This window comes from Colobus angolensis, unplaced genomic scaffold, assembly GCF_000951035.1.
Source record: "Colobus angolensis palliatus isolate OR3802 unplaced genomic scaffold, Cang.pa_1.0 Scaffold106, whole genome shotgun sequence".
Taxonomy (NCBI): domain Eukaryota; kingdom Metazoa; phylum Chordata; class Mammalia; order Primates; family Cercopithecidae; genus Colobus; species Colobus angolensis.
The window spans coordinates 215,721-228,300 of NW_012111586.1; the positions used below are offsets into that span (position 1 = coordinate 215,721).

General features: G+C 37.5%; 1 protein-coding gene across 2 annotated transcripts in view; it reads right to left on the reverse strand.

The window, feature by feature from the left end:
• The window catches only part of FOXJ3 (forkhead box J3), a 163,308-nt gene that overhangs the window by 115,021 nt on the left and 35,707 nt on the right, over window positions 1–12,580 (reverse strand). The gene's annotated exons all lie outside the window — the stretch shown is intronic.

Sequence of the window (12,580 nt, forward strand, 5' to 3'; positions counted from 1 at the left end):
ATGAATCCAGGAGGCGGAGGCTGCAGTGAGCCAAGATCCCGCCACTGTACTCCAGCCTGGGTGACAGAGTGAGACTCCATCCCAAAAAAAAAAAAAAAAAAAAGTTTTAACAAGCTCATCTAAATTTCCCTTGCTACAGAGAAGTAAATTTCTATAAATTCCATCTTGGAAAATGAGAACTGGTCAGGGTTCTCTTCATAATGACTGTAACATATTCTACAACAGTAACACTATTTGGGTTCCTTCTTCTCTAAGTTAAAAGTCCAGAACTTCTCCAACTCTTCTCACAAGATCTGTTTTAAGAATCACAATATGTTTATTGCTCTTCTCTAGAGTCTCTCCAAATCATTCTACAATTATTTAATCTTAAGATTCATAAAACTGTGTTCTGAATTTATATAATCTAAAGCCTTCCTCAGAATTCCATTTAGGGCCGGGCATGGTGGCTCACACCTGTAATCCCAGCACTTTGGGAGGCAGAGATGGGCGGATCACTTGAGCCAGAAGTTGAAGATGAGCGTGGGCAACATGGCAAAATCCCGTCTTTACAAAAACTACAAAAAAATTAGTCAAGTGTGGGGGGGTGTGCCTGTAGTCCCAGCTACCCAGAAGGCTAAGGTGGGAGGATCACCTGAGCCCAGGGAAGTCGAGACTGCAGTGAATTGTGATAATACCACTGCACTTCACCCTGGGCAACAGAATGAGACCCTGTCACAAAAAAAAAAAAAAAAAAAAAAAAAAAAACAAAAATAGAACTCCACTTAGAATACAAACCTAAGGATCATATATATGGTCAAAGATATTTTATCCTATAAGTATAGTTCTCATCTTCAAAATATTTCACTTTACAATTTAGGGAGGAAAAAATAAAGATTGTTGGACATTAACCAAATGTTTATTCTGTCATCAAGTAAATACTGTATTTTGCATTTAAAACTCACCCTATTAAAATGTCTATGTCTCTGAGTAGTTGGAAAGATTGATGAACACAACCAGTCTTTCACATAAGAACATTCAACATCATCTTTGTAGCCGTAAACAAAAACTCAGAATCAGCCGGGCGGGGTGGCTCAAGCCTGTAATCCCAGCACTTTGGGAGGCCGAGACGGGCGGATCACGAGGTCAGGAGATCGAGACCATCCTGGCTAACACAGTGAAACCCCGTCTCTACTAAAAAATACAAAAAACTAGCCGGGCGACGTGGCGGGCGCCTGTAGTCCCAGCTACTCGGGAGGCTGAGGCAGGAGAATGGCGTGAATCTCGGAGGCAGAGCTTGCGGTGAGCTGAGATCCGGCCACTGCACTCCAGCCTGGGCGACAGAGCAAGATTCCGTCTCAAAAAAAAAAAAAAAGATATTATTTGCCTTTCTCACTCTGATCCTCTCATAAAGTATATAGTAGAGCTTTTCAGATGCTATGTGGTGTGTGATATCACAAGAGATTAAATGCAGAGAGAGAGAGATGAGAATCCAGCTGCCTTCTATTAAGTCAGATATTTAAAAGATCTGCAAAAATGTAATGTAATGCCAATTTTCTCACTAAATTTTGTTTTGGAACATAGTTACTTTTCATAAAACTTGCTATCTATGTTGGCAAAGGGTTTGTTAAAGATCCACAATGTAGAACTGAATTCAATTATATTTGTTATATGCTGTACAGTACAGAGACTCTGAAATTTTTTATGTGAATACTTTAAATTTTTCTTAGTTTTAATTTGTAACACAATATTGACAGATATAACCCACATAAACAAAAGCTCTTTAAGCACTAATTTTTTAAGGGACAAAAAAATAAGAAACACTAAACTTCAGTCTTTTGGTCTCTTATATTTAGACATGTGTCTTAATACAGTATATCTAATATTTATATATGAATATGTTTCTTAATATATATATTTATGTACGTGTGTGTTTCTTATGTATAACAAAGAGAGTAAGGACTTTGAAGTTACTCTGATACCTAGCCTTAAATTCTTACTCTCCTACTTATTAACTATGTATCCTTAAAAAAGTCAAATAAACCTCTAAGCCTCAAAGAAGTGCTTTGAGGAATAAATGACAAGATACATGTGGAATATTTAGCACACAGTGAATGCCTGGCACATAGTAGGCATTCAATAAATGAAAAATATTATTATAATCAATTTTGTTAGAAACACTTGTAAAAAGACACGCTTGCTTATTTTCCCTTTGTCAAAATTCTCCATAGTATACAACATATAAAAATACAATTCAATTCAGTTCTATGCTGTGGATTTAAAAAGAAAAAAATCTTCCGTGCTCATGCGCATAATGTCAGGCTTTGCATGAAGTGCACAGCACCTGAAGACGCCAAAAAAAAAAAGAAAATCTCTGAATTACCTGTAAGTCTTCTCTGATAAGCAATCTGACTGACACAAGCTATTTAACAATATAAAATGTCTGAAATAATAAATATTACAGACCTTCCATACTGCTCATTATGATTACTTGTGTTGGAGTTATTTTCAGAGGATCATAAATACATTCTATCTACCTTTAGATTTCTTGTTATAATTTCAAGTGCACTAAGGTTCAAAGAAAAATGAGACTGCATCTCTTACACAAAACCACTTTAATTTTTACTAAATAATGGACAGAAAAATAAAAAGGGGTAAGTAGAGAGAGAAAGCTGAATAAAGAAAATACAGTCAACTAGAATTAAAATGTTAGAAGATAGTAAATAACTACATTCCCTTGAGCACATGGTAGAAGACAAGTAGTTCCATCAAGAAAAGGCCCTGATGTTTTAAGGAAGAAGTTGCTATGCTATAGGAGAAGAAAAAAATAGTTAAAGTCTGTGTTAAAATTCACTCAACTCTGAACTTTAAAACAATAGTCATCAAAGAAGAGAAAAATTAGAGGAACACACCAGTCAATTCATTGGAGGAATTCATATTCATTGAAGGAGTTCAAAAAAATAAGTAGGAATAAGTTAAGCTAGAATCCCTTAAGGTTATGGATCTTACCACCAGTCAGCTGACCATTACCTACTACTAGTTAATATCTAAACAAACAGACCTTCTGCTGTAACAGCACATCAGTCATTATCTACTTACATAAAACATCGACACTGATTATCATTACAATTCCACGGTATGAAAAGGAGTGAAAAAGTGTGAAGATAACTGACTTACATGGAAATCCCAGCACTATTTGGGATGTTCACTAATAATCCACATGTAAAGATGCTGCAGCTTAAACTTACTAGACTCTAAGTCTTCCTTATTCTATCTTCTTTATTCTACTATACTGGCTCCATTTAAAAGATCCTACATTTTCTGTTTCTATTTTTTATTCCTTGCCATCACTTTAAAACATCTGAACTTTGCTGTCTTTATCACAGACTTTATCTTTTTCTTCTTATCAAGTACAGCAACTTCTTCCTTAAAACATCACAATCTTTACTTGATGGAACTAGTCATCCCCTCCCATGTGCTCCAAGAAGCCACAGTTATTTACTATCTTTTAAATTTTTATTTGGTAATCTGTAAATATGAATACCCTAATTTTCAACCCTCCACTAAGCAGATATGAGATATCAGGCTCTTTTCTCAATTTCAAAAGCATAAAGGACTTAGACTGTCAGATTTCAAGGTTTACTGTAAAATGCCAATGACCAAATTTGGGGAAAAGGACAGACACAGATCAATAGAACAGAGTCCAAGAAAAGACCCATATATATACAGTCACTTGATTTTTGATAAAGGCACCAGACAAGTCAGTGGGGAAAGGAAAGACTTTTCAAAAATTTATATTGAAACAACTGATTGCATGGGAGAAAAACTAAAAATGACCTTTACATCACATCATATATAAAAATCTTAAAAATGAACAACAAACCTAGATGTAAAAGCTAAATCTATAAAACTTTTGAAGAAATCATGAGAGAAAATCTGGTTAGGCAAATATTTCTTAGATATGACACCAAAAACAATCGCAATTCATAAAACAACTAATAAACTGGACTTTATCAAAATTTAAAACTTTTGTTCTTCAAGGGCAGTGTTAGGAGAATGAAAAGGCAAGCCACAAACTGGCAGAAACCATTTGCAAAGCATGTATCTTAAAAAGGACCTGTGTAGGGCTTAGCCCTACAAATTACAGGGCTCACATCTGTAATCCCAGCATTTTGGGAGGCCAAGGCAGGAGGATCACTTGAGGCCAGGAGTTTAAGACCAGCCTGGGCAACATCACAAGAACTCATCTCTAAAGAAAAAAAATTTTTTTTTGTTTCTTTTGTCTGTCTGTTTGTTTAATCAAGGCAGGAAGATCGCTGGAGCCCAGGAGTTTGAGGCTGTAGTGAGCTATGATCACAACCCTGTACTCCAGCCTGGGCAACAGAGTAAGATCCACCTCACTGGGGGTGGAGGGAATGAACCAAAAGGACTCGTATCCAGGAAATATAAAGAACTCACAAAACTCAATGAGATGAGAAAACCCATTTTTTTTAAAAGGGCAAAAGACTTGAACAGATAGTTCAACAAATAAAATACAGCAAAGATTCAGAGGAGCCAAGGGCAGGAGCCGGATGGGGCCAACAGGACAGGAGCGGGCTCAGGATCCCGACACTGGTGAGAGGAAAGGCAGGAGCAGAGCCAGGGGATGGGACCCTGAGAAGGGGGATGCAAGGCCAAGAAACAGAACCCTAAGGAGGGGTTGCAAAGAAAAAGGATTCATAAGAAAAGATAATCAACATCATTAATTGTTAGGGAAATGCAAATTAAAACTACACTGAGATATCACCACACCTACCAAAAAGGCTAATTAAAAGACTGACCATACTAAATGTTCACAAGACATTTAGTACAAATGGAGCAAATGGAACTCTTACACACTGCTGGTGGGAGTTTAAAAAGGCACAACCGCTTTAAGGACAACAGCTTGGCAGTTTCTTAAACTTAATACACCTACAATATGTCAGTCACTTCACTCCCAGGTATTTACCCAAAATAAACCATATTTCTATACAAAGATGTGTACACAAATGTTCATAGCATTTTTATTTGTAATAGCCAAAAACTGAAAACAATCCAAATATTCATCAACAGGTGAATGAATAAACAAACTGGTGAGAATATATCCAATGGAATAAAAAGAAATGAACTGCTGATGCATGCAGCAACACGGATAAATCTCAAAATAATTAAACAAAGCCAGACAAAAATAAGAATACATATTGTGTGATTCCATTTATATAAAAATCTAGAAAATGCAAATACATAATAAGGAATAGAAAAGTAGATCAATAGATACCTTGCAGACAGAGGGACAGCAGGGAAGAACTTCACAGAAGCACTTTTGGCAACTTTTGAGAATGACAGGTATGTTCACCACATTGATGTGGTGATGATTTATGTGTGCATATATTTGTCAGACTTATGAAAATGTACTATGTCAATTACATCTCAGTAAAGCTGTTTTTAAAAAACAAATATTTGTGGACTCGGCATGGTGGCTCACACCTGTAATCCCAGCACTTTGGGAGGTGAAGGTGGGCAGATTGCTTGAGCTCAGGAAGTTGAGAACAGCCTGGGCAACATGGTGAAATCCATTTTTACAAAAAAAACACAAAAATTAGCCAGGTGTGGTGGTGGGCACCTGTAGTCCCAGCTACTCAGGAGGCTGAGACAAGAGGATTGCTTGAGCCTGGAAGGTGGAGGCTGCAGTGAGCCAAGATCACACCACTGTACTCCACCCTGGGTGACAGAGTGAGACTCTATCTCCAAAAATAAAATAAAATAAAAAACAAGCATTTGTGATTTGGAGTAAGTAAAGATTTCTCAGCTTGGACATAAAAAGAGACAAACAAATATCTGTGATTAGGAATGTGTAAATATTTCTCGGCTTGAACAATGAAAGAAAAAATTGGTAAGTCGGATGTTACCAAAATTTAAAACCTTCTTGCTCTAACAAAAAAAAAAAAAAAACATATATCCAGAATATTTAGAGAACTCATATAACTCAATAATTAGAAGACAAACTACCCAGTTTTAAAACGTACAAAAAATTTAAACAAGGACATACAAACCCCAATAAACACATGAAAGATGCTCAACATCACTAATTATCAGGTAAATGCAAACTAAAACAACGAGATACTATTCCAAACCCACTAAAATGTCTTTAAAATCTGAAAAGCAATAATAATAATCCTCCTTCCTGAATTTATTTCAAGCATACTGGGTTCTTCTTGATATCAATAGCAAAAAAAAAAAAATTGTGTTGTGAGGTAAAGCATGAATTAGTATCTCCATTTCATATGGCTTCCAACCCAGTCTCATGAGCTTCTCTTGGTTTTCTATTTCTTGAATTATCTATAGACCTATCTTGCACTATACTAAGAAGCACTATTTTTTTCTCAGCCTCTGTTTACTCAAAACAGTCTCATCTTTCCATAACTCCATGCTTTGTGCTTTTTAACATAGCTGATATATCATTTTGCAAGCTCCAAATATATGTGAGGGACTGGGAAGGTGTTAAGAAAACTGTGAAGAAATGGATGCCCATACTAAAAACCCCATTCAGACCCCTAACTTTCAAAAGAGACCCAGCCAAACACCTATACATCAGGCTCTCAAGTAAGCACTAGTATGGAGTGGAATGATCTTTTTGTTTTCGTTTTCTTTTGTTGCTTTTGTGGACTCTTGAACACTAGTAAGGACGTGAGTATTCAATACATATTTGTCAGATTGAATAGAATTGAGGTAGGAGTCCAATTCCAAATACCACAATTCTAAGGATACTCTGGATGTTCTAATACAAAGCTGGGAATCAAGTCTCCCATTCAATACCCAATGACCATAAGGAATTCTAAAATTATCCTCTCTTGAAATCCTTTCTCAACCAAAAGTGGATACATGCTGCTTTGTCTCAAGCACTGTCTGTAGTGTTTTGCCTAGCTCATACCAATGCCCTTTCTCAGAGGTGCCTCCATCCCCATGGCTCTGAATGTTGTACTACAACTTGTCTGTACCAGTAATACAGGAACAAATTAAAGAATCTAAACCAAGGGTGATACCTGATCCAAGCTGTTTACCTAAATTTTCTCCCCCAAGATTTAGGATTAGAAGTGAAACAGTTTGGGCTGCTCTCCTGAATGAAGAAGCCATGAACTTGAGGCCAGGCACGATGGCTCACGTCTGTAATCCCACACTTTGTGAAGCCGAGGCGGGCGGATCACCTGATATCAGGAGTTCGAGACCAGCCTGGCTAACATGGTGAAATCCCATCTCTACTAAAAATACAAAAAAAAAAAAAAAAATTATCTGGGTGTGGTGGCAGGCACCTGTAATCCCAGTTACTTGGGAGGCCGAGGCATGAGAATTGCTTAAACCAGGGAGGCGGAGGCTGCAGTGAGCAGAGATCATGCCATTGCACTCCAGCCTGGGCAACAAGAGCGAAACTCGGTCTCAAAAAAAAAAAAAAAAAGAAGAAGAAGAAGAAGAAGACGCCATGAACTTGAGGGATAGAATGGTTACGTGTCAGAAAAGCAAAGAAAGTTGCCTGGAGATATGAAGAAATAAATTAGATTCAGAAAAACTCAACAGAGAAGGGTCAGTACAATGCCTAGGTTTCTAAGAGCATTTCATCAATTCCTACTTCCATTTCAAGAGACTAAACTATCCTTGTATTCTGTAAAATACAACCGTTTTCTAAGTTCATCCCATAAATTCTTTTTCTTTTCTGCTTGATGTATCCAGAGTTAGTTTTCTTGCAACCAAGCGAAGCTTTTTTTAAACTTTAGATTCGAGGGGTAAACATACGTTTGTTACATGGGTATATTGCATATTGGTGGAGACTGAGCTTCTAGTGTACCCACAATCCAAACAGTGAACATTATACCCAACACGTAATTTTTCAACCCTCATCCTCCTCCTACCCTCCCCCTGGTGGAGTCTTCAGTGTCCATTATTTCCATCTTTATGTATATGCATACTCATTATTTAGCTTCCACTTATAAGTGAGAACATGTGGTATTTGATTTTGTTTCCGAGTTATTTCACTCAGTATAATGACCTCCAACTCCATCCATGTTGCTGAAAAGGACATGATTTCATTATTTTTTTATGCAATATAGTATTCCATGGTATCTGTATACCACATTTTTTTTATTCAGTCAACTGCTGGTGGACAGTTAGGTTGCTTCCATGACTTTGCTATTATTCAACAGTGTTGAACATGACTACAGGTGCCATTTTTGTGTGTGTGTATGAGACAGAGTCTTACTCTGTCCCCCAGGCTAGAATGCAGTGGTACAATCTCGGCCCACTGCAACCTCTGCCTACCAAGTTCAAGCAATTCTCCTGCCTCAGCCTCCCGATCAGCTGGGATTACAGGTGTGCACCGCCTCGTCTGAGTGATTTTTCTATTTTTAGTAGAGACAGGGTTTCACGATGTTGGCCAGGCTGGTCTTGAACTCCTGACCTCAGGTGATCCGCTCCCTTGGCCTCCCAAAGTGCTGGGATTACAGGCATGAGCCACCACACCTGGTCAGGTGTCTTTTTTATATAGTGATTTATTTTACTTTGGGCAGATACCCCCAGCAGTGTGTTTGCTAGATCAAAAAGTAGTTCTATTTTTAGTTCTTTGAGACATCTCCATAGTTTTCCAGAGGTTGAACTAATTTACATTCCCATCAGCAGTGTATAAGCATTGTCTTTTCTCCACAACTACACCAACATCTGTTATTTTTTGGCTTTTTAACAGCAATTCTGACTGGTATAAGATGGTATCTCACTGTGATTTTAATTTGCATTTCTCTGATGATTAATAATGTTGAGCATTTTTTTCATGTGTTTGTTGGCACTTGTATTTCTTCAAGAAATGTCTCATGTCCTCTGCTTAGTTTTTAAAAGAAGTTGTTTTTTCCTCGTTATTAGAGTTCCATGTAGATTCTGGGTATTCATCCTTTGTGAAAGTAATCATTTGCAAATATTTTCTCCCATTCTATAGGCTGTTTAATCTGCTGAGTATTTCTTCTGCTGTGAAGAAGCTTTTAGTTTAATTAAGTCTCATTTGTCTATTCTTGTCTTCATCATAAATTATTTGCCTAGGCCAACATCCAAGAGTTCTTCCTAAGTTTTCTTCTAGGACTTTTATAGTTTAAGGTCTTATGTTCAAGCCTTTAATCCATTCAGCCTGAGTTGATTTTTGTACATGGTGAGACACAAGGGTCCAGTTTCATTCTTTTACATATGGCTAGCCAACATCCCAGCACCATTTACTGAATAGGGTGTTAATGTCCTTTCTCCACTGTTTATTTTCATTAACTTTGTCAAAATCAGTTGGTTGTAGGTATGTGGCTTTATTTCTAGGCTCCCTGTTCTGTTTCACTGATCTCTATGCATATTTTTGTACCACTATCGTGCTGCTTTAGTTACTATAGCCTTGTAGTATAACTTGAAGTCAGGCAAGCTGATGCCTCTGAATTTGTTCCTTTTGCTTAGGATTGCTTTGGCTGAGTACTTTTTTGATTCCATATGAACTTTAGTGCTGTTTTTCTAATTCTGTGAAAAATGATGTTGGTAATTTGAGAGGAACTTCATTGAATCTGTAGATTGCTTTGGGTAGTATGCTCATTTTCATGATATTGATTCTTCCAATCCATCAGCACAAGATGTTTTGCCATTTGCTTGTGTCATCTGCAATTTCTTCCATTGGTGTTTTGTAGTTCTCCTTGTAAAGATCTTTCACCTCCTTGGTTAAATGTATTCCTAGGGGTGTGTGGAGGGGGTGTGTAGGTGGGTAGGTGGGTGGGTGTGTCTACCGTAAATGGGATTGGGTTCTTGATTTGGTTATCAGCTTGAACGTTATTGTATAGAAATGCTACTGATCATTGTACATTGATTTTGTATCCCGAAACTTTAATAAAAAGTCTAGGAGTCCTTAAGAGTTTTCTAGGTATACAGTCTTGTTATCAGCAAACTTCCTCTTTTCCAATTTGGATGCCTTTTATTTCTTTCTCTTGCCTAATTGCTCTGGCTAGGATTCCCAGCACTAGGTTGAAGAAGAGTGGTGAGAGTGGACACCCTTGTCTTTTTCCTGTTCTTAAAGAGAATGTTTTCAACTTCTCCCCTTCAACATGATGTTGTCTGTAGGTTTGTCATATATGGCTCTTATTATTTTAAGGTATGTACCTCCAGTGCCTAGTTTATTGAGGGTTGTTATGAAGCAATGTTGGATTTTATCAAATGCCTTTTCTGCATCTATGGAGATAATCATATGGTTCTGGGGTTTGGTTCTATTTACATGGTGAATCACGTTCATTGATTTGCATATGCTTCAACATTCTTGCATTCCTGGAATAAAACCCACTTGATCAAGATATATAATCTTTCTGATGTGCTGTTGGATTCAGTATTTGTTGAGGATTTTTGCACCTATGTTCATTAGGGATATTGGCTTCTGGTTTTCTTTTCTGGTTGTGTCCGTGCCTGACTGGTACCTAGTGTCCTCACCTGACTTTGGTATCTAGTGTCCTCGCCTGACTTTGATACTGGTTTTGTAGAATGAGTTAGAAAGGAATTACTCCTCCTCAATTTTCTGAAATAGTTTCAGTATTCTTTCCTAAATACCAACTTTTCCTTATATGTCTGGCAAAATTCAGCTGTAAATCTATCTGGTCCTGGCCTTTTTTGCTGTTAGAAGGTGATAGGTTTGGCTGTGTCCCTACCCAAATCTCATCTCGTAGTTCCCTTAATTCCCATGTGTTGTGGGAGGATCCAGTGGCAGGTAATTGAATCATGGGGGCAGTTACCCTCATACTGTTCTCTGATAGTGAGTTCTAAGGAGATTTGATGGTTTCACGAGGGGCTTCCCTCCACTTTGCTCAGCACTTCTACTTCCTGCCGCCATGTGAAGAACAAGTCTGCTTCCCCTTCTGCCATGATTGTATGTTTTCTGAGGCTTCCCCAGCCCTGTGGAACTGTGAGTCAACTACACCTCTTTCCTTTATAAATTACCCAGTCTCAGGTAGTTCTTTATATCAGCATGAGAACAGACTAATACAGTTTTCCTTTACTACTGATAGAATGTTGTTACTTGTTATTGGTCTGTTCAGGATTCACATTTCTTCCTGGTTCAGTCTTGAGAGGTCGTATGTTTCCAGGAATTTGTCCATTTCCCCCAGCTTTTTCTAGTTTATGAGCACATAAATGTTCACAGCAGTCTCTGATGATCTTTTGTATTTCTGTGGTGTCAGGTGTAATGTTGTCTTTATCATTTCTGCTTGTATTTAAAACTTTTCTTGGTTAACTTAGCTAGCAGTCTGTCAATTTTGTGTATCCTTTCAAAGAAACAACTTTTTGTTTCACTTATCCTTTGTATCTTTTTTTTTTTTTGCCTCATTTAGCTCTGCTCTGCTCTTTGCTCTTCTGCTAGTTTTTTGTTTGGTTTGTTATTTTTCTAGTTCCTTGATGTATGGTGGTAGCTTGAGATCTTCCTATCTTTTTAATGTGGGCATTTAATGCTATAAACTTTCCTCTTAGCACTGATATCCCAGAGGTTTTGGTATGCTGTGCCTCCATTTTCATTTATTTCAAAATTTTTTTCAATTTCTGCCTTAATTGCATTGTTTACCCAAAGTTCATTCAGGAGCATGTTGCTTAGTTTCCATCTACTTGAATAGTTTTAAGAGTTCCTCTTGGTATTTGATTTCTAATTTTATTCCACTGTGCTCCAAAAAGATACCTGATCTGATTTCAGTATTTTGGAATGTATTGAGACTTAGTTTAATGGCCAAGCATATATGGTCAATTTTGGAGAATGTTCCACATGCAGATGAGATTAATGTATGTTCTGTAAATGTCTAGTAGGTCCATTTGGTCTATAGTTTAAGTCCAGAATTTCTTTTTTGACTTTCTGCCTCCATGATCTGAATAGTGATGTCAGTGAGGTGCTGATGTCCTCCACAATTATTGTATTGCCATCAATTTGTTTGCTTTGGCCTAGTAGTATTTATGAATGTGGGTGCTCTGGTGTGGGGTGCATATATATTCAGGATAGTTAAATCTTCTTGTTGTATCAAACCCTTTATCATTATATAATGCTCTTGTCTTTTTTTTTTTTTTTTTTTTTACTGTTACGGTTTGAAGTTTATCTGATACGAGAATATATACTACTGCTGGCTTTTGTTTTCCATTTGTATGATAAACCGTTTTTCACCCCTTTAGTTTGAATCTATAGCTGTCCTTAACCAGTGTGTGTGGGGTCTCTTGCTGGCAGCAGCTGGTTGGGTCTTTTTTTTTTTTTTTTTTAATTTCATTTGCCACTCTGTATGTTTTAAGTGGAGCACTTAGGCCATTTACATTCAAGGTTAATATTGATATGTTGCTAGGTGTTGTGGCTCATGCCCATAATCCCAGCCCTTTAAGAGGCCAAAGTGGGCGGATTACTTGAGGTCAGGAGCTCGAGATCAGCCTGGCCTAACATGGCAAAACCTCACCTCTATTAAAAAATACAAAAGTTAGCCAGGTGTGGTGGTACACGCCTGTAATCCCAGCTACTTGGGAGGCTAAGGCAGGAGAATTGCTTGGATCCAGGTGGCAGAGGTTGCAGTGAGCC